The sequence below is a fragment of the Eulemur rufifrons genome, chromosome 18 (genome assembly GCF_041146395.1).
Source record: "Eulemur rufifrons isolate Redbay chromosome 18, OSU_ERuf_1, whole genome shotgun sequence".
Lineage (NCBI taxonomy): Eukaryota > Metazoa > Chordata > Mammalia > Primates > Lemuridae > Eulemur > Eulemur rufifrons.
In genome coordinates, this window is record NC_091000.1 from 59,863,959 (window position 1) to 59,889,852 (window position 25,894).

A 25,894-nucleotide genomic window follows, 5' to 3' on the forward strand; every position below is an offset into this window, starting at 1 on the left:
GTTTGCTTTCTCGACCTTCTTTGCAGCTAGAGGTGCCCTGTCTCCCTGACAAAGTTCAGCTGATGATATGCAAGTGTGTGCAGAAGAATCCCAAATTTACCATTTCCCCCTCTTTCTCTCACACTTAGTACCAATCTGTCAGTCTTCGGACTCTGCTAGCTCTACCGCTGCTGTTCTGGTCCAAGGCACCAGCATCTCTCACTCGGAAGCCTCCTAGTGGATGTCCACGCATGTATCCTGCCACCCGCTCCAGGGCAGTCTCAGCACAGCACCCAGCGTGAGTCTGTTACATGAAAATCAGCCCGTGTCCCTCCTCTGCTCACAACCACCCCGTGGCTTCTCATCGCACTCAGAGTAGAAGCCAGAGTCATCCAGGAGCCCAGAAGGCTCTACAGCACCTGCCCCGTTGCCCCCTCACCCTCTGTCTTATCTCACCTTCACCCCTGACTCATCTGCTCCAGCTACACTCATCTCCTTGCATGAGACCGTTGCATCTGATAGACCATCCCCCTCCCTGGAAAATACATGCCCAATTTATTTGCATGGTTTACTCTTAATACCTTCTTGTCTTTAGTCAAATGTCACCTTCTCAATGACAGCTTTTCTGACTCACTCTGTTTAAAATGCAGCCTCTCCTCACTACCACCACCTGGAAAGCCCAGCCTCCTCCTGGCTTTATTTTGTCTGTAGCTTCTATCATCATCTAATACTACATATTTCACTTATGTATCTTGTGTACTGCCCGTCTGCCATCTACTAGAATGTCAGCTCCATTTGGACAAAGATTTCATTCTGCATTTTTAGCTGCAGGAGCACCTAAGACAATACGCAGCCTGTAATAGCTTCTCAATAAATATTTGATTGATTAATTAACTAGTTTGTTCGTGCTAGGGAATTTGGGGAAAATAATTTGGTTTCTTATAAAAGGGACAGGCATCAAGGGAGTCATTACTATCTTTTTAAAGACAGTAATGCTGAGAATAAATGAGCAAAAAGGTCAAAGTCTTATGTCATGTAGAGACATTGAAATGTCACCTACACTTTCTTACCTCCAGACATCTCACTGTTTAAGGAAAATATCACCTTATTCACTTAAACCAGGTGTCAGCAAACTATGCCCCTCACATAAACCCTGGTCTCCTGTCTGCTTTTGTGAATAGACTTTTATTGGGATACAGTCAGGCTGATTCATTCATAGAATGCCTCTGGCCGCTCTCGTGCTGCACCAGAGTGGCTCACAGCAGAATGGCCCACCACAGGTGGCCCACAACAGGTGGCTCACAGCAGAGTGGCCCACCACAGGTGGTCCACAACAGAGTGGCCCACAACAGGTGGCTCACAGCAGAGTGGCCCACAAGGCCTGAAAGATTCACTGTCTTCGCCTTCACAGAAAGACGCTATCAACTCTTGATTGAGGTAAGCGTCAGTTTTGAGTTTTCTGTTGTTGTGAGCCAAAGCTCTGTGCTGGCTGTGGGCTGTTCAGGTGTCTTGCTACAAGGAATGTGACTGCCTGCTGGCCAAGGCCACCCTCGGCATCCACAGCCTGTTCTCAGAAGCCACACTTCCTGCAAACTGCTCTTGCCCAATGTCTGAGCACAGATGCTGGTCCTGCGAGATGCTTCTCAGCAGGCGACGTTGGCTTGAGGCCTCCCATCAGTCTGGCCAAAACTTCCCTTAACTGCTCTGGAATCTGAATGCCTCTGTCCAACCCTTTTTCCTTCCTTCTCTCCTTCACAGGAGTCAGACCCTACATCACAGTCTGAGGTCTCTCCCTACCTACTCCTCCTTCCTCCTTTATCCTTCCCGGGTGCTTTTTCCAGCAAATCTCTGTTATGTTTTTTTCGTGGCTTCTGCTTCTTAAAGGACCCCGACTAACGCAAGCATTCTTGACCGATGCACTGCAGTCAGAGAGCTGGTGAAAAGTGGTCATTAGATTCACACGAACATCTCACTAATGCAAAACTCAGGCTTTCCCAACACTGCCTAAATGTTACATTTCCCTAGACATTTGTTTTGCTTTTCCCCTTCTATCTGTTTATTCAGTAAGGAACCCACAAAAGCCTTTATATTCACAGGCCACATTTTATTCACATGTGTACTCCAACACCAAACAGAGCTTGTCAAACAGTTGGCGACTTTACAAATACTGATTGGATGAAGGAATAAATGCATGAACAAACATTTATTGAATATCTAAAGCGTGTGCATTTGGTTTAAGGCTTTACTGTGTTTACAATCCAGTTGAGGGGATGTTGTACAAATGGTAATGTACAATAACAACTCATTTGTGTTGTCTACAATGTCCTAATAGGCAGGATCCTGGAGACAGTAGGATGAGCAAGGAGGTTACTACAATAGTACTCACATGATGTGTCAGCATCTGAATTGGGTCACACAGTGAAAGTTGAAATAAAAGGAAAATGAAAGCAAGGTTTTAGAAAAATAAATAATCAGCAGGTGTTTAATTTGTCACAGAAGTCAAGCCAGAGTAAGGAGTAGGATGACTCAAGGGTTCTGAGCCTGGGTATCTGAAGAAAGATACCACCTTTAGTCAAAATTAGAATTTTAAGAAAAGGAGCTCGTACATTAGGCAGGAGTTTGTGAGTTCTGGTAGGAAGCAGGGGATCATTCAAATGAAATCATTTAAAATATGATTAAAGAAGTGGGATTAGCCCGTAGGAAGGGCTGTCAGGACCAGAGACAGTCTCGACGGTCATTCTACTGAGACAGGATAGCTGAAATTGTGAGAGTAAATGAGTTCTGGGAGGGAGAGTATGGAAAAAGAGAAAAATAAAATCAAGCGCAATCCCTGCATTTAGGAAGAGAAAGAAATGCCAGTCAAAAAATATAAAAGTAGTCAAGGGAAGGATGAGAACCAGGATAGTAATGTGATCTGGAGACCAGAGAAGAGAGAATGGCAAGAAGAGAGTAGTCACTGATAGCAAATGGTGCAGAGACCTCAAAGAGTTTGGACAACGTGGTTTAGAAATTTGGGCACAAATAAGAGTTAAATAAATGAGAGCTCAAAGAGTCAGCATGACCAACCATCAGCTTATTGGTTTGGTCCAGTCTGTGTTTGTGTTTGTTTTCTTTTTCTTCAAAGGAAAGTGGACTGCTCTTATTTTCAGTAGAGATTAAAGCCTCAGTAGAGGTAAGAAATCGAAGAGTATAAAGGAAGGAGATGAGTGAGATAAGTTCTTAAAGGAGGTAGGAAGGGAAAGGACAGAGAATAAAAATGAGTCTAGTTTTGGAAAGGAAAATGAAACAACTGTTCCTCTAATTCAGAAAACAAGGATGAGGGCATCAAAAGAAATATTCTCCACGTCGTCCATTCTCCACATCAGACCAGAGCTGTATTCAGTATTATTCAGCACCAGAGCTCGATTACAATCTAATTCCTGCATAAGGTTAGTCTAAACCACTCTGTTATCTATGAGCTCTTATTCAACTATACTGACACAGAGCCTTATAGATGTATCTTCCTTTTGTATGTGGATATACTGTGTGCACTTATTAAAAACATAAAGATCATCAAGCTCAGACTTACATGACAATCCAGACAAAAGTAACATAATTAAGAAAAAAAGCAGTCATCCAGATAAATGCAGAAATTACTCTGATTGCCTGAAAGGAAGGAAATGGTAAAAAGCAGTAGGCAAATCTGCCATGTTCAGTCCATCTGGGGATGGATTCCTGAGAAAGTTGCTCATGTTGGCTTCTAAACAGTAATCTCATTAATGAATTTTCCGGGGACACAAGTGGGGCCATTAAAAACAGATATTTTATTCAATGCCTAAATCGTTTCATGTGGATTTCAAGACACCATTATAAAGAGTCTGGAAGGCATGTTAGTTGGGCAGCTTATATACTGCAGCAGGTCTTAAGCTAGCTTGCAAAGATCTCATGAGCGCCTTTTCTCAAATATAGTAATATGTTTCAAGATACATCAGTTTCTTCATTAGTCTTTTTCTAAGTTTTCCTTCACTTTTCTGGGGTTTTGAATTATTATATTTTAATGTGGAAATGTGCCAGAGTGATGCCACAAAGTCTTTTAAGTCTAAAGTATTAACCCAAGCGACAGATGTTATCAATGGGGGGAAGAGGACAGGCCGGGGCAGAGGGGAATAAGGAATAAGGCCTGGGAGGGCCATTGGCAATGTTTATTTATATTAAGAAAAGAGTAAATTCCACCCTCATGGATTCTTTCTGATGTTTCCAGGCAGTGGGGTTGCTCTAATGAGTTCAAGTTTAGATTAAAGCAATAGCTGCCATTTCTATTTCAAAAGCTCTTGCCAATAAATGATGTCTCCATTTGGGGGAGATGAAGTGGAACAAACTAGAGGTTAGGAATCAAAACACTTGGATTTGATTCCAGGCTCTGACCGCTCACTCCTTTGTAACCTCAGGCCAGTGGTTCCTCCAGGCATGGGTAGACAGGACATGCTCTCTGGGCGATGAGATGGGTGCCCAGAAGTACTGCCTTAGGCAAATCACTTGAATGTTGTGACATTCCATTTCCTTAACTCTACACAGAGGGGATGGGATCTGCTAGGGATTCTGATTTCTCACTTGCGCATTAAAAATACCTGGGGCACTTTTTTTAAGATACTGATGTACAGCCCCATCCCAGACCAACGGAATCAGGATCTCTGAGGGTGGGGAGCCTATGCATTGGTGTTTCTTTTAAAATGCTCCAGGTGGTTCCAAGGTGCACCCAGAGTGCATGGATCTTCAGGCTTTGTACCAGTCCTTCAGCATTCTAGAAGTCACATACTCACCCCAAGGCTCACATGCCCAGGAGGAAGCAAGAATCCATTCAGACAGCCTCATGTGCACTTCATGCTCACAAAAAAAAAAAAAAATATCTCCAACCTGGGTCCTAGGGATCAGTGCAAGGTTGATTCTTGGGAATTTCTTAGGAATAAAAGGACATGCCCAAAGCCAAGTTCATGATGTTTTTCTCTTCTTGCCATTTTTGTTTTTTAGTTTTTTGTTTTTTTTTTTTAAAAACAAAACCTTTTTGTTGAGGTTTAACATTGGTATATCTTGATGAATATTTTGTGTGTTTATTTTTGAGATGAGGTCCTGCTGTGTTGCCCAGGCTGGTCTCCATCTCCAGGGCTCAAGCGATCCTTCCACATAGCTGGGACTACAAGTGCATGCCACTGCACCTGGCTTGAATTTTTGTATATGTACATACTAGTGTAGCTGTAACCCTAATCAAGGTATAGAACACTTCTATCCCTCCAGAAGGCTGGTCCTACTATTTTGAGAGGATATAGGAGGTCAACAGAATCTGTCAGATGGCATGTCTCTAATGCCTGATATGTTATTTCCTAATTTTGTTGTTGCATCCCATAGCTGTTCAATATAATTAATTAGATACAATGTTCCCATTTCTCTTGCCATTAGGTATCAAGAAGAAATTTCCGGAGCTCCTACATGTGAAGCTAACACACGTTTTTCTGTTACTTTGGAAAACATGAGCCTAATTTTCCCTTTATGTCACAAGAATGTTAGTTAGTCCTATAAGCCCACTCCACACTGGCTCTTGAGGGCAGGGACTGAATCTGTCTTTCTCACTTATATACTTGCAGCCTTTGTGTGCATTTGAACACTAGTTGAATGAATATTGAAAAGAAGCCTAATATTTGGGGGTATAAACAAACAATAGAAGACATATTCTCTGACTTCAAGAAGTTTTCTATCATGTAGATGAAGAGAGGAATCTGGTCGAGGTACATTCCAAATGCACTATAAGTACATTGTGAATTATAAAACATCATTGGGTGCAAAATTAATATTGACTCGAGTTTTAATAGACTAAAAACTGACAGGGGACAGGTGACTGTGGAAGCAGATGAAGAGGTCATCAGAGTGGGAGCCCAATTACAGAAAGTGGAGAGATATAAAGAGAGTAGAAAGAGAACATTCTAGATTGGTGAAAAGATTCAAGCAAAAATCAAAGGGCAAACATTTTAGTGACACTTGTTAAGTGCAAGCACATTGAGTTGGAAATAGGGAGAAATAAGAGAGGAAAGAGAGAAGCAAAAAGGAAGCTAGTTAAGAGAGATCCTAAGTGACAGCTGACTTTGTTACTGAGTCATTGGATGCACGAACGGCACTTGAGAGAGCTTGTCGTGGCAGCTGTGCGGAGGCTGGAGAGAAAGGCTGATGCAGGTGAATGATGAGGGGCAGCTTCCTTGATCCAGATGTGAACCTGATTTTGGGTGGTTGGTGGTAATAACCATGAACCATGAACAAGAGAAGGCAAATAAGGGCAAGGTGTTCAAAATCACACTGAAGATGCTGGTATTAGTCACAGAAATGGGAAACTTGGGACCGAGTGACCACCTGAGGGACAAACCCATGGTTATAACTGGCTACTCTGTTGGGTGTGGGCATGTTAAGTGTCTGGTATTTAAGCAACACCAAATCCACATCCAGAATGACTGAACCACAGCAAAGGAAAAAGGCGGATAGTCTCACTTCTTGGCTTCCCTGGGGTATTTTGAATCAGGAAGGCTAATATTGAGCCTATTTCAACCCCACTTGTCATCTTCTAGACATAGTCAATGTATTTATACACATGTCCTCCAGGAGATACATGAAAAAGACAATTCAGATGCATGTGGAGAAACAGGTGGGGCTGCCACTTTCTGGCCAGGTGGAAGGAGTCTTTGCAGATTTAAGGTTTAGCCAAGACCCTGTCTGCAAACATTTGACCATCCCTTATTTGAAGCCAATAAAGGAAAGCACTAGAACCTCTTGACAACTGCATTTCAGATTTTAATGGCACAAAAAGACAACGGGTGATCGTGTGTATTTTTAAGAGGTGCCAGATGATTAATAACTGTGCTTGTATCTTATTTGTAGATAATCCAGCAAAGATAAACACAACCAGAACGCATTCTTCAGGGTGGGAACTGATCACAAGCTAGAATTTATCAAATCCGTGCGTGCCCTACACAGCATTGATTTCATAATTGTCCAGGTGCATAACTGACGGCCTCTCTTTCCTGAACTCTCAAATGCCAAACATCACTAGAGGCAGAAAAGCAGAACAGAAGGGGCTGGCACAAGAATGTGTGCCCATCCTTAGACGGAGAGAGTGGGAGAGTAAGCCCTGCCTCTCGGGCATCTAAGCAGTGGACCGTGCATGTGAAAATAATTTAGCCCAGCCGGGCTCCTGAGGGAACATAGTGTTCTCACGGCAGCAAAGAGGGAAACAGGAGCGACACGGCCTTTTCTGCCAGGAAAGTCTCCAGTTAATTGTTCAGGTAATTTATGTCACTGAAGTATATAATTTGTCATCTTCCAGACAGCAAAACAACACATACACACTTTTTTAAAAAGAAGAAGAAGATGGAAAAAATAATCAAAATAGAGCAAGTACTAATGTTCTTTGCCATATGTGACTTTAAATGCATAGTGGTGCCCCTATGATTTTTTAAATGGAAATAAAGTAGCCCCAATATAAGATATTTGTTCTCATTCTAAAGATATTAAAAAGAAAAATCTTTTCTTGTCACTAAGATATGATTAATACATATTTGAGTGTGACATTTTATTTTTTACCTTTGCATTTGGCTACTCCATAGTATATGGAGTACATAAGTATAATACAACGAAGTTCAAAGTTGTTGCTTTGCCATGATTATACCATAGCCAGGCACTCCCTTCTGTGTGGAAGCTACTTTGATCAACTGCATTGATCAAATGGTAGGTAACCCAAGTTCACAATAGATTGTGAATTTTGCATTTTAACTCAAAACATGCAACATGGAAACTTGAAAAAAATATTAATCATTGCAGACACACTTTACCTTGTATAAGTCAATCTTAGATTACAGTTGGTAAAAAAAAAAAATCTGTAACAGTTGAAATAATATTGTGGGAATTGGCAAAAATAGAGCAGACACCAGAGGAAATCCAGTGAAGGCTCTTAAATCAAAGGTGACATAATTGAAGTTGGAATTGGCCCTCAGAAATGTTGGGAAATGGGCAAAGTGGATCTTACTGCCTCCCATCTTTCAAGGAGCGTCGTTTGCAGGGTCTCCATTCATCTTCGGATTGTCTCTGGCTTGGCCATGTGCATGCCATCAAATTCAAATGATCAGGGCATGAACTTGGGGCATCCCTCCCCCATCCCTCCTGCAAGGGGAGCCAGCTACAGCCCTTCTGCTGGGGAGCAAGAAAGACAGTTTTGATCCGCATGGGTGACCCACTCATGACTTCTGGTAAGCCAAGCAATGTTTCCATGGCATCGGTTAGCGAAAAGGCTGAAAATAAATTTGGGGTTTCTATTCAAAGTGGACACTCTCAATGTTCTTATGTAGCATATATGGGGTAATGACAGAAAAGACTAAGGTGTAACTAGGTGCAACTTCCTATCAGATACAGCTGTAGCATTTTCAGAAAAGATATAGCAACAACACTTTAAGTGGTGATGTGGCAAAACAGGGAGTTAAAATGAGAAAGAGAGGTGGCCGCTGTGAGGATTGGGATTACAGAGGCGTTTGTACCAGGGATGAAGAGCAAGGAAAAGGTGATCAGTAGACTACAGTCAGAGGATCATTAGTGCAGGAGAATTAAAAGATAAATCACTAGGCCCGCTTGCTAATCAGGATCATACCACAGTCTCTGTCTGCAACAACAAAGGATCATTGAGAAACAACAACAAAACACGCACATGTGCCCAATTGTGTAAGCACATACTCTATCACTCTTTGTTCCCAGGGATCCGTCTTTGTTTCTTCCTTCTGTTGAAAGGTGACTTAAGTTAAGGTAGGGAGGAATGTGTCTTCTGAGCTTGAAGCTACAATAGAAGTATTTTCTTGCTGTGGTATTCTTGACATTCCTTTATTGTCACGGACTTTGGGGGCAGCTAGACTGTGTAGGAGTGTGTCATTTCTTAAGGCCAGGAATCCCTCAGCAAACAGAGGCGATGGAGTGGACTTAGGCTAAGGGTACGTCTATTGTTCCGTGGGTCTACGGGTACAAAGTTAAAGCTTACAAAAACTACCTCTGCAAGTAAAGATAAAACATCCATAAAAGTGACCAAACCCACTTTACAGTCAGTGCTGTGCAAGCTTTTCAGGGGAGATTACACTGGGCAGGTTGCAATGCTTGTCCATAAAGTTAAGGTGGGGAGGAATGTTCTAGCTTACATTTCATCAGAAAGGGCCCGTTAGGGTATTACAAGTGATTCAGAAATACTCAAAAACTCATGTCGGAATACAGAGTAGCTTCCCAACCTCAGTACAAGTCTAGAAGTTCAGGAGTTCTAATCCCACCTCTTCCTGCTCAAGGCACTACTGTTTCAACTCCCCAAACCCACCTGCCAAAGCCAGCCTCAGCCACAGCCACGCAGTCTTTCGCTGACTCACTGGACAAATATTTATTGTGCCTCTGGTATGAGCTAGGCACTCTGTTATGCTTTGAGGGTGTAAAGATGAAAAGACACAGAATCAAGTGTGGGAGGGACATGTAAATCAACAATTAGAGTGTAGGGCGATGGCAGGCTGGGTGGAGGGCTGCCCATGGGGACCACACAGGTGGGAGCACCTACCTCAGCCTGGAGGCAGCAGGGGAGCTGGGAAGAGAATTCCAGGCAGAGAGAGAACAGTGAGGGGGAAACACAAGCAGGTAGAAATGAACACAGTTCTTTGGGGCTGAGAAACTGAGGGGTGCAAGTTAGATGCGGAAGCACAGTGGGAGACAAGGTCATCTATTTTGGGAAGGTCTTAAAGACCCTGTGCCTCTGAATGTTTGCTCATTGACTGCATGCTTGAAATAGTCCCATCTCTAATGTCTTTGAATTAAGGAACAAGTTCTGTTAATACTAAAATATTTACTTGAAAAGATAAAATGTCCAAGCATTACTAGCCCAGCATTATAGCTTAAATTAGCAAGCCCAGAGAGAACAAGACATTAGATAAGAAAGTGTTGATGGAGAGAAAAACAAAGTCAAGAACAGCCTCGGTTTACAATGGGCCGATTCAGTAGGACGCTCAGAAACAGGGCAGATGGTCTGGGATGCTTGAAGAAATCTGGACCAACATAGAAAAGGAGAGGACAGTAAGTCATCACTTAACATCATGGATAGGTTCTTGGAAACTGTCACTTTAACCAAAATGATATATAATGAAGCCAATTTTCCCATAGGCTAATTGATACAAACAAGAATTATGTTCCTACCTACATATTTCTGGTTACAGAAACATCACCAATTTCTAAATAAAGACCAAAACACTTCTAATATTAAACATTGAAATCAATGTGAGCTATACATACATTTAAGAAAGATTAATAAAAACAAGTAAGATAATTATTTACCCAAGTATTCCAGTTCAGGGTGACGGGTGGCCAGAGCCTGTCTCCGCAACTCAGGGAACAAGGTGGGCACCAGCCCTGGCAGGATGCCGTCTCAACCCAGGGCACACTCACATGCACACCTGCGCCCACACACGCTGGGAGCCGATGGGCACACCAGTTCACCTAACAGGCACAGCTTTGGGATGTGGGAGGAAACTGGAATGCCCAGATAAAACCCACACAGACATGGGGACAACGTGCAAACTCCACACAGACAGTAGCCTGGCTAGAAATCAGATTTCTTCCTCTTCAACACTGCAGTGAAATAACGTTATTTGAGGACGTGCTGTATAACAAGAAAGCAAAGAGAACCTTAACAGCAACAGCACTATTTGCTGGACAGCTGTTTAGGTAGAGGTCACGGACCAGAAGGCCCTCGCATAACCACTGAGCGGTCGAGGGGAAAGCCCTCCTCTCAAAGAAAGATCTCATTCGCGTTGCTCTAAAAGGTCTCGCCTCCTTGTGCTGCCTGGACGCAGGGTCAGAGTCATTGTACATTCTTTCCCCCGTGCCCCTCGCCAGGCAGGTAGGCGGGAAGCGGTGCTTCTGAATGTCAAGGCCATGGGGATCACTTGGTGATCTTGTCAAAATACACATTCCTGTTCAGCGGATCTGGGGTGGGGCCTGAGAGCTTGCATTTCTCACAGTCTCCCGAGTGACGCTGAGGCTGTTGGTCCAAGGACCGTGCTTGGAGCCACTCGGTCTAGAAGGCCAACCTCCCTGACATGCCTCATGTCTGTTCTCTTGTCTCCATCCCTGTGCTACTGCCTTAGTTCAGGTCTCTCCTCTGGGGAACTGTTTCTAGGTTCAATCCATTCTCTATGCAGCCTCAGGGTGACATTTCAAAAGGCGAATATGACCACGTTACACCCTGCTTAAGTCCCTTCAAAAGATCCTTTTTGCCAAAGAAGTTATTTTGAAACAAAAATATTTTTATTTTTTAGTTTAATTCTTAATACAGATGATTTCCTGATGTCCAGTATTGAAAACGTTCACCGGCAGCAGGGCTCCAGCTCAAGCCGGGGAACAGGCCGAGATCCCGGATTCTCGCTGCTCAGTTTCCCGTTTCCTGGTCGTGGCTCTGAGATGCCTCCCCGTCATCCTGGTTCTACTGAGGCAGAGGCCCCACAGTGAAGTCCCGAAGCTGTTTCCGTCTGCAACCCTCATGTCCCTTGGAAGACGTTACTCTCATTTTGCTCCTTGGCAAAATGCATATGAAACTGTCTCCTCCTAGAGCTGTTTTTGAATATTAAATGTGGTTATGTGCACAGCATGATACCTGGGACATAGTAGGTGTTCAATAAATGTTCCACTTCCAGCAAAACTTGGACTTAAAACTTCTTTCCCCTAATAAGAATAATAACCCTTCCAGTATTTTGGGGAGAGGTAAGATTAATATTGGCCTTATTAGTGTGAGCGGATTTAGTTTAGGCTCTTTTCCTGTGAGCAGGCTTTGTTTTGCCGGGTCTGGGGGGATTGTTTGAAGGAATGAAGAGATAACCCTTAGCAACAGAGGGCATGGAGAGGTGGCCACGAAGGCAGATGGTGTCCAAAACACGGGGCCTAGGCTGCTGAAAGGAGGGCCAGTTTCACAGTATTGCTTACCAGCTGTCTGGTGCCTTTCATGTTCATCAACATTGAATGTGTAGAAATTTTGAGCAACTCAAAAGTTACTAGATGATGCTCTTTGTTGTACACCCAAAGTGGCACGTACACTCTAGGAGGTGAAGCTCCATAGGAGAGTTCAATCTCGTTTGTCTCACTCAGCTGTTCCTGATAGCAACACTTCGGGACGAAGCGTGTCCCTTAGACCTGCAGAGGTGCTTCGTGGGCATAGGTCCTGTCCACTGTGCCAGAGTACTCACCACGCTGGGGCAACAAGGGGACAGCTGTCTCACTGTGGTCCTTCTTGTTGGTCACATCTCTCTCTCCCTTTCATCTCCAACCCCCTCTTTATGTCCCAGAGTCCGTGTGGAGTCCACCCCAAAAGGGCTGTCAATACACAATCTCAGCTGACTGACTTTAGACACCTTTCTAGAATGTTCTTCCCTAACTCTCCACAAGAAACACATTGCACAATAGGTTGCAAGGTGCCTCAGACAGCCCAGAGTCCAAAATATATGTGAACAGGCTGCTTCTTTTCACTGAACGGGACAGCCTATGTGAAACCTGAACCTCATCACCTAAAGGATTTTGGCTGCTTGAGGTTGCTGGTGTGAGATCAGGAAGCCAGACTGAGGGCAGGGAGCTCCCCCTGCTCCGGGCTGCAAAGCCGTTCCTCCCCTGGAAACTGGGTCTGCCGCAGCATGGGGCCACCGTGCACGAGGCTTCCTGGGAGCCCCAGGAGAACAGCCTCAGACAGTCCTATCGAGCTGCGGCATCTCAAAGCCCCCTGCAATGCTATTCACATAAAATGATAATCAACCCTGCAGAGTTAATGATTAGTTACAATCATCTATAAGCTAAACACATCCCCAGCTCCGGCTGACAACAGGAAGGCCATGGAAATGCCAGCCAGCTGGGAGGGTGGCCAAGCAGGTGAACAGCAAAGAGGCCAAACCAAAGCATGCGCCCAAATCCGCAGACTCTTGCTGTTGTGCACACCAAGAAGGTTGAATTCACACCTGGGACACTTGTGCAGTCTCCCTCTCTCCATCTGGAAATGTGTTAGCACTACCAATTTGCACAGCAACAAGAACTGTGACCAACCATATATTTTCACACATTGGGACGGATTGCAACCCTGCACAGGAATTCCCACCGGGAGCAGCTGGCTGTCTCACTACCCTGGTGCTAATGTGTGTAGGATTCATTCATAGTATTCCCTTAAGAATAGTTGCTGGACCCTAATGTATAGTCACAACCATTCCCAATGCAGTCCTGAGGGCTGGGAGGAAATGAGCGTCTTCTCACGGGTGTTGGGAGACACTCTTGAGTCTCAGCCTCCCTGAACTTCACTCACCCACATTGTAAAAAGGGTTTATAAAGGAGCCCTCTCTAAGCACTTTGTTATCCGTGGAGGGAGGTTGGTATTGTGGGAATGGAAAGGTTTAGTTTGGTTATTTGGTTATTCCTTAGGTTGCCTTTGGTTATTCTAATGTTTAGTGGGAAAGGTCATTTTAGCTACATCACCTAATACAATGTAATTTGCAAAGACAGAAATGCTTCGTTCATTAGTGCTGTTAGAGGGTGACATAGTCCTTGTAAATAAAATTTCCAGATAATTGCAGTATAATCCCTGAAGCGGGAACATGTTTATACTATCATCTTTTCTTTGTTTAGAGATGGGATTTTGCTCTGTCACTCAGACTGGAGTGCAGTGGCACAATTATAGCCCACGGTAACCTCGAACGTCAGGGCTCAAGCGATCCTCCTGCCTCAGCCTTCAGACCAGCTGGGACTATAGGCTCATGCCATCATGCCTGGCTAATTGTTTCATTTTTTTAGAGATCAGGGTCTTGCTATGTTGCTCAGGCTGGTCTTGAACTCTTGGCTTCCTGCCTCAGCCTCTAGAGTCACTGGGATCACAGGTGTGAGCCACCGCACCTGCTTTACAATCCTATTGATAGAATTTTTTTCCAAACCATATCACATGTGTACCTGCCTTATTAATTAAACAGAGTACCAAATGTGAGTAGCCTTTACATGATGACTATTAAAATAGTTTTACATTGGAACAATGAAAATTTTTGCTCCACTGGAGAGAACTACCCCGAGGGCCAAAGGGAGCTATGGAGACCTTTTGTCCCTCTGCCCCACGGCTGCAGGTGGCTGTGCCTTTGAATTCTCCTGCCTGCGTGCTATGGAGTGGCACTTTCCCTCACTCTCAGCTGTCACTTCTAATCTGCCTGAACGGGCTGCAAGTGGGAAATACTAGGCTCGTTCAAATCGTGTTTAACGTGAGGTTTACGTGGCCTCCAAGCAAAGGCTTGAAGAAGTGGGCATTTCACAGTAACGCTGAGTGCACGAGTCTAGTGACGGTGACTTTGTACATTTGGAAGTGGTATTCTCAGCTCTCTTTGGTGCGGTCGAGGTTGCCAGACACACCACCTCAGGTTGGGTGAGAGGCTGCAGTACATTCCAGCTGGTTAAATAGGTGGAACCTATTATTTAACAAGCCGGCGTGGAAGTCATTAGAAGCAGTAAGGAGTTTGGGAGTTCCAGGTGTCATTGCGGGCAATAAGGATTCGGCTATGCAGCTGACGTTTGAAGAACCTGAGGTCCGCATGCGGCACCTCTGGGTTTCCTCATTGCTGGAGGAGGGGTGGAGGAGGGGTAGAGAAGGAGGGGTGGAGGAGGGGGGTGGAGGGGTGGAGGAGAGGGGGTGGAGGGGTGGAGGAGTGGAGGAGGAGGGGGCACCCAAGGGTGTCCAGCCCTGGACTTGGGGCCATCTGCACTGTGAGGAGGGGGTGGGGTGGTAGAAATTGCTATGCACTTCCTTAGGCTAATAAAAAAAGGAGGAAAATAAAATACAAAGCTTGTCACTCCTGTATTTAAAGAAAAAAAAAATAATCCAAAAAAAGACTTTTTACTTCAGAATTAAGCCCAAATTCTTCAGCATGTGATACAATTCCAGTTCCAGCCCTTTTCTAAGCATCTCTTTTCACCATTTCCTCCAACTCTTCCTAGAATGCCCTCCCCCGCCCACTTCCCCTTCCTCACAGGAGCCCCTCCCCACCCTGCGGTGAGTGCTGTGTCCTCCTCTGGGGTCACAGGCTCGCTGGACTGGGGGACAGACGGTTCACGTCCAGTCCCAAGATCCGACATTGACTTAGCCGGCCCCTCCCTTGACCGTGAGGGTCTGAACACAGAAACTGGGCCCCTCATCTCGGCCACTGCAGTGCCCAGGCTGCTGCCTGCTGCAGAGATGCTGAATTAAAGTGGGTGAATGAATGAAAGCACATTTTGATTTATGAAAGCAGACTTAGGGAAACGTCTGGAATGAAGCCGGGGCAGTCTTCACAGCTTTATCCTGGTGAGAGTGGAGGGTGGGGCAGAGGGAAGAAGAGTAGGACCGCTTGTTTACAGCGGTTTTAAGCCTCAAGACTTTCTAGTGTCAGCCACAAGGACAGGGGGACAGACAGCTTCTCCAGGGCAGCTTCCCTGGGTCATTCCAGTGCCTGTGCCTGTCCCCACTCCGCTTGCTGAACCTACAATCAGCTTTGCCTTGCCCTTGGTGGGGAGGGTGCGAAATAGTTGAGTTTGGAAAGAAACTGTTAGTGACAGAGCCTTTTATAATGTGTTGCACAAACGAAGCACTTCCGATTCATGCCAAATGCCTTTGTGTTACCTACAGGGAAATTTTGAGTTGGTGTTTTTGCTATTTTTCTTTTTAAATTGAATTTATTTGAGGTATAACTGAGAGGCTATGAAATGCACAGATCTTAGTGTTACAATTCAATGAATTTTGACAAATGTATGTACCAGTATAAACCTATACCCCTAATATTTCTGTCATCCCAGAAATTTCCCTCATGCTCTTTCACAATCAACCTCCAGGGTGATTTTGAAAAAGTAAAAGCAATACAGTGCTGGCTCTTATTGGAGCTTGCACACTGGTCAAAGCAGACAGGCCTTACGTGAGCAAACTAACTAGAAATCAGCAGAATAAATGACATGATGCATACTAAATGAAATGTTTCAGTTTACCATGACACGGATTTAGAGAAGAGAAATGCCTTAAAATGTCTTCTGGGGGGAGGGATTGTTAAAAATTTGGATACCTGGGCCCCACCCCAGTACCATTAAATCAGGATTTCTTGGCATGGGATCCAAGAGTACATATTTTAAATAAAAGTCTCCAGGAGTTCTGATGTGGAATGGGGACAGAGGGTGGCACAAGCCACACTGCGGAGACCAAAATGGTCTGTTATGGCTGGACAGAGATAATTATTGGTAGATGACGAAATGGAGTGCCAGAGAAGTTGAGTGTCTTCTTCAAGGTGACGCAGTGAATTCATGGCATGGCTTGCGTTTCTGGGGGACAAGTAGGAAAGGCTGGGGCCACAGTCATCCACCCACACTGGCCCAGGGAACCATTTGCCCCTGAGTGGTAGGTGGAGGTGACCAGAGCCCCGAGCCCAGAGCCAGCACCAGACTCAGCTGCCCCCGGACCTCGTCCTGCTTACCTGTCTGATAGAAAGCAAGAAAGGAAGCACCTGCGCGTCCCCTCCAGCTGCCAGGCCTCCGCAGACCTACAGCCCTGAGGACTCACCGGTGACAACATAATCTGCCCCCACCCGATCCTTCTCTTGTCTCCACAGTGCATTCCAGAGATGAGCCGCTCCGTGGGAGGGTGGCAGGCTGCTACTGGCTGACAGAGAAAGGTCAGACAATTTATCACCCGGTGGAATTCGTCCTTCCCATCTGCCAAACGAACACGTAAATCGGCTGTCAGAATGAAGCCACTGACCAACCGTCCAGGTGGGACCACATGCAGCCACCCCGCCTCCCCGGCTCCACTGCCACGCAGGCAGCATTTTGGTGGCACCTCGGGCAGAACTGTCCTTTCTTTCCCCACCCAGACAAACCCACACAGCTGACAAATCACCAGAAGGACTTGGCGTCCTGATGAGCCTTTGATCTTCCCAAGGGGCAGTTTACAGGCAGTGTGTGAGGCTCCCGTTGATGGGATTGCAGGGACAGGCAGCAAGCCAGTGCCCCCAGAACAGAGCAGGCTCTCCAGCCCTCTGTCCTCCCCTCAGCAAAGGTAATATTGAATGACCAGAGCCCACTGGCCTGCTCAGAGGGGGTGCCCACACCAGGATCCACCACCCCCAGGCGAGGGCTGTCACTTGCATCCCTCATTTACCATGGCAACGGTGCACTGGTCCTTCAGCCTCACCTCTACCCATCCCCTGACAACTCTTGCCACTCCCAACATGGGTCAGTGAGATGGGATTCCGTGCAGGGCTCCCCAGTTCACCCCAGAAAAGCCTAGGAGGCCCACTGTGAAAAGCAGGCAGACGGTGGGGTATCAAGAGGATTAGCACCCCTCCTTGGACCCCGTTGGGATCCTCCTGCCCCATGAGCCTGGACAAGCCACTTCAATCTCTGGGCTTTGGTTTCCTTATTTGTGAAACACAGAGGTTAAATGTAGTTGCCTTTCAGCTCACTTCCGGCATTATGGGTTACAGTCTACCCCTCCCAAACTAAGGACCTTGAATTTGTTTTGTTATATTTTGTTTCCTATTGGGTGCAGATCCACTGGGCACACAGCCGAGATGGGCAAAGGTCTAGCAATCATTCGAAGGAGGAGGGTTGACACCTGTTTATAAGATACTTAATGGTAGCGCTCTTTCCTTGTTTATCTTTGCATCCTTAGGACAAAATAGGTGTTCAATAAATGCTTATAAAAATGAATGTGCAACTTATATAAAAACCAGGGCTCTGTGTGGCCTATTGGTGACTTTCTCCCTTATTCAGAGGAATAGTATGTACCTACCAACAAAAATGAAAACGTCATTGCAATCACTATTGAGTCTCTTGAGCAACTTCTAAGAAGGAGGGTCCTGAAATTCCCGCCCTCTTCTCCCCAGCTATCTCACACCTGCTGCTGTTCATGAACCTCTTACATTTAAAACCCTCACTCTCAACTCACTTTTCCCTATTTTACATCACGAAGGCCAGATGTAACCCAACAAAGACTGAATTTTCCTTACAGGCAGGGGAAGCAGAAGTAAAAACAAAGTTGTTTTTGCAGACCAGGGCCGAGGGCAGGGTTGGAGGAAAGGATCTGTAAGAGGATAGAGGAAGAGCCCTGCTTGTTAACTTCTGTATTGTAAGTACTGCTGTGAATGAATGGATATATACTGGGGTGCCGTCTGCACCATCAGCTTTGAAAATCAGCTTCCCACACATCAACAGCTTTAAAGGAGTCACCTAGGAGATCTGACTTTGGAAGGAGTCAGACAGTGTCCCCAGGTGTTTCATATCAACCTAAGATCCTTCATTCTAGATACAGTCCTGTGCCACATAACATTTCAGTCAAAGACTAACCACATATATGAGGGTGGGCCTGTAAGATTATAACACGGTATTTTTACTATACCTTTTCTATGTTTAGACATGTTAGGTACACAAATACCATTGTGTTACAATTGCCTACAGTATTCAGTATGGTAACACGCTGTACAGGTTTGTAGCCTGTACAGGCTATACCCATGTAGCCTAGGTGTGTGGGAGGCTACACCATCTAGGTCTCTGTCGTGTTCACGCAACGCGACGAAATTGCCGAACACCACATTTCTCAGAATGTATCCCCATCCTTAAGAGACATATAGCTGTACATACCTTCCTTGCTTTAAATTTCAGAGAGATGTGGGCTTCAATCAGTCAATTAACAACAGAAGCAAGTGACCTCCGGAAGTCATTCAATTTCTCCAAGCATCTGTTAAATTGAGAGGGTGAAAAAGTATTAAGCAATGATTCTGCCACAATGGGCTTGAAGAATGGGCTTGGGAAAGTTTTTTTGACCCCGTTAGTTTCAGCCTGCTCCTCCATTAAGTGGAGATAATTAGGACTATTATGAGGTTTAAATGAAATAATAACATATAAAAACTCAGTAAAAGTCTCGGCCCATAGCAAGCATCCATAAATGTTAGTTATGATTGCTAATGTTGTTGTGATTATCCAGTGTTCCTTTGAGCTTGAATAGTCCATGAATCTCCAACTGTTGTTTGAGTGTAACTCTGAGCTGCCTGGATGCAGAAAGTAAGACATGCACAGGAAGCCAAAGAGTTGCCATTTGACAGTGTCTGCAATGGAAGGGGCCTCTGAGGTGCTCGTTTGAATATGTAATTCATCAATTATGATTGGGAAGAGAAAAACATATTCAATAGAGCTACACAAGAGGAAATAAACATTCAACACTAAGTTAGTCCTGGAGGATTTCCCAACTTCACTGTCAAAAGGCCAATCTTCCCTGCAAGAAAATATAAGGGCAAGCGCTTCTCAGTTGGTCACTGATGCCACCACACTGCTTAGGTGAGGGGTGTGCATGAAGGTCAGGAGACAAACCCTACATTCTTCCCCACCGCGTTGAGGGCCATTTTTATGGCCTTGTGCAGAGCAGGTGGAATTCAGGCACCTGCCATGCCTGCAAGGACTGTTTCTAAATTCTTCCAGGTTTAAGGCCAGCAGGGCTGAGTGACAGCAGGAGCACTTTCCAGTGGTTTCCTTGGCTTCCAGCTGCTTCTCTCTGTTTGCCCTTTTGTTACGGCTGCAAGTAAAAACTCCCTCCTTTGTTTATTTGTTTGTCTGTGAGCTTGCCAGGCCTCAGCCAGGCTCTGCCCCGAAGGACTCTGCAAGGCAAGGGGTCACTTCACTGCCTCTGACCTACCTGGTGGGAAGCCCGGACCGTGGCTTTCCTCATTCCATCCCGAAGAAGCAAACAAAGGAGAAACATACAAATAGGGAATTCTTGAGGACAGCAAAGACAGAAAGATTGACCTGTGAAAATGGGACAGTTGAAAAATCCGGGCTGCTGAAAAAAACCAAAGCCCCGAGTTAATTGCAGAATCTGTTCGATCTGCATCCTCTTCCCGGTGCAGGAAACCTTGGATGAGACTGACTCAAGACCTCCTCCTCCCTTGTGATCTCTCCCCGCCTTTGAGATTTGTTCCTACCGGCAGGTCTTGGAGTGAGTAATCCTTAAGAAGCTTAGTTAATCAGTCTACCAAAGGGAAACCCTGGAACTTCAGAGATTTGCTTTCTCATTGTGAGTACAGTGTTTTAAAGAGGCTCAAAGGGCTCTGATAAAAACCCACTGTCACCCTACTTGGATTATCGAATTTCTAGTCTCCTGAGATAAGAGGATCTAATGAAGGGAACAAGGGCTTTGGAGTCTGCAGAGCTCTGGCTACATCTATTTCTCTATTTACTAGTTAGGTGAGCTACAGCAAGTGATTTAACTTCTATTAGGCTCTCTTTATTACCTGGAAATAATAATGATAAATATAATAGTAAGTGTATTACAAGGCTGCTGTGAAAAATGAATCTGGGATAATAGGTGACAAGTACTTGGCAGAGTGTCTGGCACAGGGTAACCGTCGATAGAAGTTACCATGGCCAGTTGATAAACTGGCCTTTTACCTCTCCTGCCCCTCACATTGCAAAAAGATCTTGGTTGGGACTTCACATGTGGCCTTCCAGAAAGGAAGAAAACCTAGCAGCCTATTAGCATACAGTGAGCCAATTTCTGTGGTTAAGTAAATAAGTTCCACACTAAAAATACAATACCTGCTCTGGGAGCTTTCTGGTTGCTGTTTGGAATTCAGGAATAATATAATAATTGTCATAGGAATAGGCATGCTAATTCAGGCAAATAAGTAAAACCTCTAGAGTTTTATTATTCACTTCCAAATAACTGGAAGTGCATGAACCTTTCAATATTTCAAGACGTATTAGTGGAATCCATAGGCTAGAATTTTCCTTCTTTCTGGATACATTATGGTAAATCCTATGCTTCAGACCCTGGTCATATCAGATGCCAATGTGCAAAAAGTTGAAAATGGGACACAAGACCAGCATGATTTGAAGTAGGGATTATCTCTCTCAGAGGCAAGATTGCTAAGTGATGATGGTTTGCTACCCTGCCGTAAGGAATTAAAGACTCTTCCATGGAGGAAGGCAACAAGCAGGTTTTGTTTCACCATTCACAATGGCCTTCATTCATTCACAAAGCAAGCATTTATCCACTCTGTTTCAGGCACTGTGCAGGATGTTGGGGACACAAGGATGAATCAGACATGCATTGGGCATGGTCTCTGCCCTCAAGCAACTCTTGGTTTGGTCAGGAGTCAACACAGCTAACAGCCTAATGTGATCAAATGGGACGATGTACATGCCGCCGCACTGTGGTGGGAGCTGAGGAGCTCCACTCTAACTGAGGGCATCAGGAAAGGCTTGATCAAGCACAAAAGAGCTTTTGAGTGGTTCTTAAAGAATGAGTGGAGTTTGTTATAAGGAAAAGAGCAAAAAATAAAAATCCAAGCAGAGATAACAGAATGAAAGAGTAAAGGTACAATAGGTGTTCCAGGTATAACAATGGTCGATGAAGCACTTTATGTGTGTGTGTACGTGTGTGTGTGCACACCAGTGGGGCTCAGGGCTAGGAATATGGGTAGCCAGGATGGACCATGAGAAGTTTAGAACAAATAAGTAAGAAAATGGAAGAAACAAGGGTAAAATGGAAGAGGGGTGATAGATCCAACAAAAGGAGGAATTTCTCTCAAGATGCAAATACTTGAACACTGGGATAGTTAGGAAAGGGAGCATCTCAGAAAGTAGATCATTCCTTGATGAACCCCAGGTCAGACAAGTTATAATGAATTGAGATAAACTGTGCTGTGTGCTTGCTTGGCCTTCCTTGGTCCTCCCTCTGCATGTTTATGGTGAATTTTTGAAGTTAGGGTGGAAACATAATGGCAAGTAAAAAAAAAAAAGTCCACCTAAGGAGGCGTGTGTGATTCTAGCAGTTTTACGTGAGCGATGATGTGAGGTGTTGTAGAACAAATGCACACCTTTTTTTCACTTTGGTTTAATTATCAAAAGGATGTTTTTGTTTTTTTCCTGGTTTCAAGAGGCATACATGTTATTGTTTAAAATGTGGAAATGGAGGCTTAAAGAAGGAAATGGAGCTTTCCGTGTATATTCTACATGTGATACACGAGATGCTCTTTTTAAATCGGCTTTCTGCTTTTGCTTTTGTGCCTCCAAATGGTTTCCCATCTAAGAGATCAGATAAAAATGGTTCTCTTATATTTTCTTACAGTTCTTATATGTTTTTAGTTTTCATATTTAGCTTCTAAGTCCGTACTGAATTTATTTTAATGAATGCTCTTAGGTAGAGTCAATTCGTGGTACGTTTATGAGCCTTGGGCCTATTTTCCCTATTAAGCTACTCATTTATTTCTTCATCTTATCATTAGTTTTGTCCATTTCCTGTTTTTGTAGTTATCAACAGTCAGGCATGTGTTTCCGGGGTGGTTTTCTCGCAGTCATAATAAAGTGCTATTGCTAAAGCCATTCCTTCTGCTCCTGTTATTTTTGTACCCACATTGGCTGACAGGGCCTTGGCCTTCTGCCCCACGGGCCACCTCCTCAAGTCTGCTTCTGTTGCCAGCAGCTTAGAAACTCAGGGCACAGCCCAGGGAAAGAGCCCCGTTTGAGTCCGTCTGGAGGTTTTTAGCAATAGCCGGGCGTCTGTCTGACATAGCCCTACACAGGATCTCCTGAGGACCTTCCAGGCCGAGGACGGGTGGGACTACCCCCAGATGTCACCCACCTACTCCCACCCCTTGAACAAGGACAGACCTTCATCCCTTCCTTAAGCAGACACCGTGCACCAGGTTACAGGGGTGAATGAGACTTGGCCCCTGCCCCCAAGGCACTCGCTTACCCTTCTAGATTGCTCCAGAGGAGCTTCCTACTTGAGCGACCTCATGGGCTGACATCATGGGAATCTGCCCAATTTCATGCAATTTACTCAACAAATATTTGTTGAGCTCCTACTGTTTGCCAAGAACTGTGCTGGGTGCCGGGATACAAGACCTCAAGGAGCTTACGCTGAGTGGAAGACATAAATAAATAGGCGGTTACACCACAGTGCGATAAGAGCTGAAGGAGGTGAAGGCATTAGACCTTAGGTGTTGTGAGTTTCTGAGTTATTCACCCTGTGCCTGCCAAGGACTTATCAGCTGTATTAAAGATAACATTTCTTTTACAGCCAAAGTAATAGCAAAGTCAATTGTAAACGAGTTCACCTGAGACCCTTTTCAGAGTCACTCTAAACTCCCTTCAGGCCCAACTATTAGAGTTACAGAGAAATCAGCTGGGTGGATGAATGAATGAATAAATACATGGTTCAAAGAATTAAAAGAAGTAAAAAATGGGTGAATGATTTGGTCCTCTTGGCCAGGAACTTCGTCTGGCTGCTTGGTTTCCCAGCAGTCAACGCCAAGAGCAGCAGCCTGGGAAGAGATAACACAAACCAGGCACCAAAGAACTTCTTTTCCTTTTATCCCAGTGACCCAGATCCATGGGCCCCACTGATGTTTGTTTTGACTTCTCGGCTCTGAAGCCGAGGGCAGCTCTTGTGTGGTGGGCCGTTTAGTTAACAAATCTTTTAATGGACAAATTAGCAAGCTGCTATGTGCTCCCCTGATGGGCCAGACACAAAACACTGGAGGACAGGCTCCCCCCTCGTCCCAAACGGCCACCAAACCTTGACCTCTCCATGGTAAAGTCTCGGAATAATCTGAGCTCCCTCTCTCCACCTGTGCATTTTAGTATTGGGGAAGAGGGAGGAAAGATACAGAAGGAAATCGAAATACAAGTTATAAATGTAGCTACTTTTTAGCAACTTTCCAAGTAAATTTGCTGGAGGAAATTAAAAAGTAAAATGAGTCTCTGAGATTTCTTTTGAATCTTGATGGCCCCTGCCTTTTTTTCTGGGCCCCATCAAAATGAGTAATCAAGAGTTGATTTTAGAACCGATCTTTGTTTCCTCAAAAACCCCCTATTTTGAGACTTTTCTCTTCAATCCTCTTTTTTCACCCATCAACTGACTTCTAAGCTGGTTGCAGAGTCTCCTTTGCAGTTCTAACACCTGAACCTTATTCCCCAAAGAGATAAGTCCCCTTATGCCTCACAATTCACACTTTTAAACCACATGATATTGTCACCCAACATGGGTGTTGGGGGAGGGGACAATCTATATATGTGAGTCCGTCCTGTTGGTGTCCTGACTGTTGTCCCTCAACTCCAGTCTGCCAAGCATTTGTTAAAGTACAGTGTCTCACACTGTTACCTTGTCAAAATAACTAGCATCTAGTTCTTAAAGCTTTTCTACTTTCCTTCAATTCATCACTGCTTGGAGTAACTATCAACTCTGAGGCTGCACATGGGCTTCTGGGAGACAGAAAATAGCGAAGAGGAAGTTCTAGACTCATTTAGTATTTCCCAAGCCTCAGTTTCTTCCCATGTAAAATAGAATAATCCCCACCTCCTGATGCTGTTGTAAGGACTGGAGGTAACCGATGGAAAGGGCCTTCTACTGAGCTTAGTAAGTAGGGACACTCAACAATTAGTAGCCATTATTATCATTATAGTGGTCATCCATACCACTTTAGTTCCTTATTTTCTACATTTTAAGTTGTGGCCCAAGCATCTTTGATCCAGCAAGATAAAGGTCCAAGCAACTGCTCTGTTTCTTCCCACGGTTGGTGATGCAAATGCAAGGAATAAGAGAGAAGGTGGTGTCAGGTCTGGCCTCTTGGTGACAGTTGTCCTGGTTCTTTTCCTTCTTGGTTGGAAAATTCACAAGCAGGGCTGGTGTGACGGAGTGACCACAGACAGGAAGCAATTCCACACAAACAGCTTTCTTTGCAGAAAAGAAAGAAGAAAGAAAAAAGCTGCACAAAGTGAAGACACCTTCCAGAGAGAGGAACGGGTCAGTCTCCATGAATAGGGAAGGATATTAAGGACTCCTAGGTGGTTTCCTTTTATTGGCCTGGTGCGGGAACGGGCTTATGGGAGGTGTGGGATTTACCAGGTGATTGATAGACATGATTGTCAGTGTTCTGTGTTTTCTTGCAGTGCCTTCCCCTGATTGGTCCCCTGCTTCCCTGCCCCTGGCAACCTCCCTGCTGGCCTGTATCTGCTCCCAGCAGATTTGATCACTGCCTAACAGGTGGCTGGGACAATCCCCTAGCACAACAAAAGCAAGTGAAAATTATCTCCCTGTTCCTATCCCACTTGCCTGCCTTTTTTTTTTTTTTTATCATATGTATTTCCTACACCTTTCTTAGCTCCACTACTTTGTTTCCCTCTTTCCTCTCGCTCTTCATTCTCTGCTCTGCTCCCTGAGTTGCCACAGCTACATGTGTTCTCTAGGCCCCCAGCCCAAAGAGGCCTGAGTCGGTCACTGAACAGGAAGTTGCCTGAGCACAGGGCGTGAAAGGACAGACAGCTTTCCATGGATGACCACGCACACGCTAGCCTAGGTTGCCTTCTCAACCTTGGCTTGGAATCCCATTGTCCAGAGTCCACTTGTATATCCCTGGGGAAGGAGCCAGACCCACTCTCCCCCCATTGCCTCCCTTAGGAAGGCTCCTTGAATAAAACAAAACACACCACTGATTAATTTCCTTCTCCTTTCCAAGCCAAAGATGAACGAAAATGAATAATATTATTTGCAAACAGTTTCCCACCACTATTGTTATGAATCCTCAAAGAGAACCTTGGTTGCTGGCCAGATTTTCACTCTATTTTAAATTTCTCTTCTTACTCTATGGTCTCTCCCTGTGTAACCTCATTCATTCATTCATTCATTCAATATGTACTTATTAATTACCTACTTTGTGTCAGGGACCATTCTAGGCTCTGAAGATAGAGCATGATACAACTGACAAAGTCCACAGCCCAATGGCATTTAGGTCCTAGCAAAAGGAAAACAAATGATAAACAAACATAGAAACTCTGTGAAGTGAAGAGGACCAGGTCAGGAGGTGTGGGT